Consider the following 6,000-nt stretch of genomic DNA (forward strand, 5'->3'; position numbering starts at 1 on the left):
GTTTTTTTTTTTTTTTTACATCGAGGTTTATGTGACCTTATCAACAGGTTGGATGGAAAATAAACATTACGATGCTCCATTGGAATTTTTTTATGGTAGGACAATCAATCGCCACTGTTTCCTATAATATAGTCCACTGGAGAGTTCGATCTTATTCATTTTTGGGTTCTTGGTCTAATATAAACATTAAAAACGGATGGACGGCGTGGATATAGTATAAATACATAAAGGTGGGCCCCACGGTAAGGGCTGCACCGTCTTGATTTAGCTAGCGCCGCACCTAATCCGCTCCCTATCATTCCCTACCCTGTCTGGCCAGTCCATTCATGGATCACACATCCTCTGGGAAAACGGACGGTCAGGAAAAACCCAAAAATCTCTACATAACATCTGTTGGCCCACTTGATGACTGGGCCGGCCTATTTTTGGAGGAAGGAGTGTCATATGGGCCATAGCTGATCTATGGTCAGGATATGGCACACGTGCCCTGAGAGACTTGTTCAATCTTCCACTGTCCATTTTTGCGCCGGCCCTATCTTTCCATTTTTTAAGCTATCTTTTGAGCATGTGATTCTTATGGATTTGTGATTCCACGTTTCCCCATGCGTTTCTTCATTCAACTTTTTTGACCCTTCAAATGAACCGCGTGAATTTGTCCGAAAAAAGGGTTACAAGTGGGCTGGGCTGCCGACAGTCAGGCCCAGACCACCATGGGCCCAGATAGAAGAATTGGGCTTTTAGTTCTGGGCCTGAACTTTGAGGCCAAATGACTAAATGGCTTGGATTTGAGCCTAGCCTGCTAGTTGTCATGGATTGGTGGAACCACACAAGCCAATAAATGAGTTATTTGATACTCCACTTATGTTTTACACTTGATACACAGGCACTCATACATTGGATACCTGTCTATAAATAAACTGAAATTACGCTGATGATATTGTAGGTTTCATTGTGGCTGAGACAGGACGCCTAACCATCTTAACCTCTGTTTGGCGGACACTTGTGTTGGATATGTTTTCGATTTGAACCGTCGGATTATTGTACACTAATATTAATTTTTGGGTCATGTTTCATATAATTGGAATTCATGATCGTGATGGTTTAATTTAAATTATGTATATTCCCAATATGTAACTTCTAAGTTATTTCATAGTATTGCTTAGTCCGGCTTTTATGAAACCTTTAAGCACTTTTAAAATGTGGTGTATGACTAGTATGACTATATTTGTTGAAACATAATAAAAGCATATTGGTACTCTCTAATTCACGTGTCTTTTAATAAAATAGACTGAAAACTCTCTGAAGTCTACCCAACCCAACCCACCTTTGACCTAACTTTTAAATGAATATAGTTTGGACCACTTAAACATTGACCCAACTGGGTGGTCCCTTCTTATTCATTTAGTTACTGCAATTTGGATATATTAACAAAAACCTGAAAAGTTGCATAAAGAAAGCAAGTATCAGTCTCTAAGGTCACGGGTTATTGTGAGGGAATATATTACCGATGCATATTTGCTACTTCCAAATTTTGAACACTTAGAACTTTTTCTTTGATACCATGCCAAACAACTACTTTTTCTAAAAGCCGTTTGGGTTCACTATGTATATTAATTTTCATATTTATGATTTTATTCCTAAAGTGTGTTTGGTTTTCTAATTACAATGGTAAATGGCGCGAAATAAGTAATGATTACTTATTTATGTAATTGTATAGTGACATCACCTGCATTTGATTACAATAATAAATTTGTTATTATTGTTTATTTTACCCTGACATCATTGTGAAAATAATAATTTTACAAAAAAACAGAACACACCCTACCTTAGTCTTTGGCACATGTTTGTAACAAACAAAATGATACCTATTTGTCCACTGAGATTGGACATGTGGTGCCCATTGATTTGACAACCCCTATTTTTTGATGGACCATATCCTAAATAAAACAATAAAAAAATAAAAAATTATCTTCTCAATTGGTCACTCACCATCATATGTGTGAACCTGTTGATAGCTGGAATATCCAACAAATCCATAAGGTGGTTCTAATTATATGAACGTTACGTCTGAAAATAAATCTGGTCCATTCATCATGTGGGCCACTGTCGGAAATAGTTGAATTTTTTATTTTTTATTTTTAAATTCATCAAGTCATTTTTCAGCCATAAATTTGTTTGTAAACTGCGGCCCACCCAGAGATTGGAGTGAGTTAGATTCTTAAGTGAAAGCGTCTAAATAGTTGTTGTCTCTGATGAATGGATCAGATCTTGTACCAATGTGCCAGGCTGGCAAATTTAAGGTGCGTCCATTAGCAGGCTGGACCCACATGAGCTTAGCAAGGCCCACCCAAATCTGACCTGATCGAACTGAAAATTAATCAGGCCCATAGGATTAGACCCATATCTGTATCTGTACACCACTCCAAAAGCCCACCCGCTCCTGTTTTGGTCAACCCTACGTAAAATTACAAGAATACTCTAAGCACTAACAGGCCACTGAATACGGGATATTTAAGTAAGAGAAATGCTCGAGTGCTTTGAGAGCACTATAATTTATAGTATTCCTAGTTGTATTGGGATATATGCAGTCTAATCCATTAATCCAGACCGTTCATTAGGTCCAGCACACATTTCTTTGGTTACCTTGCAAATAACCACACTGATCTGAAAAATATAACCATTTGATCAATAGCCTTTACTATGGACTGTCAAGATCATTCACACAAAAATACGTCCAATTGCTAATTTGATAAATCTATTTGGCCGAGTTAGATAGCTTGCTGGTCCCACCATGATGTATGTGTTTATCATGCTGTCTCCGTCCTTTTTTTTTTTTTCTATATCATTTCAGGGCATAAGCTAAAAATGAGGCATTTCCAAATCTCATGTGGACCACACCATAGGAACCATTGGTGATTAAACACCAACCATTAAAAAGTTTCTTACGGGCCACGAAAGTTTTGAATGAAGCTGATGTTTGTCTCTCCCAGGTCCACATGACCTAATCACACTCTAATCCATAGTTTAAATGATAGACTAAGTGAAAGATACACTGAGGTCTTGATATCAATCCCCAGCGGAGGTGGCTAACAGTGAAGCGTCAACGGACAGGAAGCGGAGGGGGGAAAAAAAATGAAAACAGAAAAGGTCTACGTGACCTAATCAACATAGGGCTTCAAGAAGATTTTAACGGTGGACATTCAACCACCACAATTTTCTTGTGGTATGCTCTACATGAGATTGGATCTATCTCTCTTTTGTTTTTTTTGGCTCATGCCTCAAAATGACATAGAAAAATAAAAGAACCGCATGGATAAAACTCATATTAAATGGTGGGACCCACAGATTAATGTCCAGTGGCCACCTCCCTACTACCGGCAGCGTCGGTGGTTAGTCCACGTCCTAAAAGGGTACACCTATATCTATATCTATACTACAAAAGCCTAGTAACTCCTAATTGGGTCAACCCTGTGTAGAATACTGTAGCCCTAAAGCACAAAAGTGCCATTGATTAGGGGATATTTAAGTAAGATAAATGCTTGAGTGCTTTTAGGGCCCATTTGGCCGGGCAGATTGGAAGGGATTGGATGGTATTGGAAGGGATTGGAAGTTAAATCCCTGGATTGGCCGGGCGTGCCAAACAGACTGGGTGACCTGATCCCGGGATATAGCAATCCCATGGATCTTAAGACAATCCACTGACAACACCGTCATTACCTTTAAATCCCATCCAATCCACCCTAATCCGTTCAAATTTGCCTGGGATTGTGTTTGGTTAGAGGGATTGGAAGGGATGGGAAGGTTTAATCCCGGGATTGGCCGGGCATGCCAAACAGACTCGATATAGCAATCCCGGGATATAGCAATCCCATGGATCTTAAGACAATCCACTGACAACACCACCATTACCTTGAAATCCATGCCATCCACCCTAATACCATTCAATCCCTTCCAATCCACCCGGCCAAACGGGCCCTTAGAGCACTAGTTATGGTACTGTAGTTGTGATGGAATAATTGAAGCGCGAAATATTAAAGTAAGATAAGTGCTTGATTGCTTTTGCAGCACTATGAGTTATGGTAGGGCGCGGATTGGATACTGACAAGGCAGTAGCCAAATCGCTACTGAAGTGACGTCACCAAGCTCTGTGGACCCCACCACGATCAATGTGTTGTATCCATACCGTCCAACCATTTTTAGAGACAGTTTTGTGACATTACAAAGAGAATGAGATAGATCTAAAGTTCAAGTGGACCCCACCATAGAAAATAGTGGGGACAGTGACATCCACCGTTCAAAACTTCTTAGGGGCCATGGTAGTTTCCGATGAAGCTTATATTTTTGTTTTCACTTCATATATATCTATGTTAACTTATGAATAGGATGAATCTCAAAAATACATCACTGTGGGCCCTATGAATGTTTCAACGGTGGGTGTGATGGCTCCCACGGTTTTCTATTGTGGGTCCACTTGAAATTTAGATCTATCTCATTCTCTTTGTAATTCCATAAAATGATCTCTACAAATGGTTGGATGGTGTGGATACAACACATGCATCATGGTGGGGTCCACAGTGCTTGGTGACGTCACTTCAGTTGCGATTTCGGTACTGACCTTGTCAGTATCCAATCGGCCGAGCCCATTACGGTACTCTAGTTGGGATGGAATTACATCTGATCTCACTTCAGGGTATGGTGAGAACTCAAAGGGTTGACATTAGATGGGTCCCTTGAGGGATTTTGGGTGGATTTTGAATCCACTACACATGTAGACACCACATAGTTGTATGTGTTTCATCGATACCATTTATCCATATATGGCCTTTACATGTGACATTCAAGCCATATACTTGTGCAAGTGACCAATATACATTTTAAATTTGATTTGTTTAATACAATTTTATGGTCCACCAAATGGGGTTTTGCTTACTCTTGCTTCGGTGGTACTTTAGGAGTTTCAACACCCGGTCAAGGGTTCGAGTATCATGGGTAGTGAAATCCCACTACAGCATGAGTGTGTGGGGTTGTGTGTGCATGTGTATAAAACAAAAAAAAATACATTTAAAAAAAAAAAAAAAACAATTAGGGTTTTGCTTAATCTATTGTTTTCCCATGGCAAGAATTTCATACCAATCATACAATAATAGTGTTAATCCCATCTATTACAATTTCATGCCATTTAATCCCATGAACTAAACTGGCCTAAAGAATCACTTTTGTTAGTCAGTTGTAATAATCCTATCTATGGCTTAGAAAATAGATGGCTATAAAAATAAGGCCAAATCAAGGATAAATTGGATCATTTAATTAGTGCAATTTTTATGTCATGGCCATGCAATGTTTTTAAGACTTGATGAACAGTTCAGATCCATTGATTTAGTGTTGAGGTGAAGTGATGCAACGAACACTGGCGTATTTCTCTTCTTATGAATGAAAATATCATTATCAAAATACCATCTAGTTTATGTGAAGTTGAGGGTGGGGCCTTGGTGGTATGTATGTAATATCTAATCCGTCCATCAATTTCACCATCTCATGTTAGAAGATGAGATAGAAATTAAATAATAGTGATCCAAAACTCAAGTGAGTCTCTATGAAACGCTCACCATAGAAACATGACTTCTTCTTTTTTTTTTTCTTTGTTTCTCATGATGCAGCATAAGGGAGTTTCTAAATTACGTAATTTTCTGTGCACTCATACTAAAAGGAGTCAACACATCCGATGTTTGGAGTGAATGTCATGGGAGACAACCATGGTATGGAGTGAATGTCAAGGGAGACGTAACTATGACCCCACACAGTTAATTGTTTCATGTATATATTAAGCTTATTTTTATTTTCATCACTCCTATAAATTTATATAACTGTCCTTAGGCCTTAGAAGAAACCAAAGTAGGGTTGAAAATGGTAATTCATCAATCTATTAGGGCCCAAGGAATTAAGAAATCGGGTGCCTAAAGTCTTGGACTGCACTAGCCTGCCCTGCATCAAATCCCAACC

This window comes from Magnolia sinica, chromosome 1 (genome assembly GCF_029962835.1).
Source record: "Magnolia sinica isolate HGM2019 chromosome 1, MsV1, whole genome shotgun sequence".
Taxonomy (NCBI): domain Eukaryota; kingdom Viridiplantae; phylum Streptophyta; class Magnoliopsida; order Magnoliales; family Magnoliaceae; genus Magnolia; species Magnolia sinica.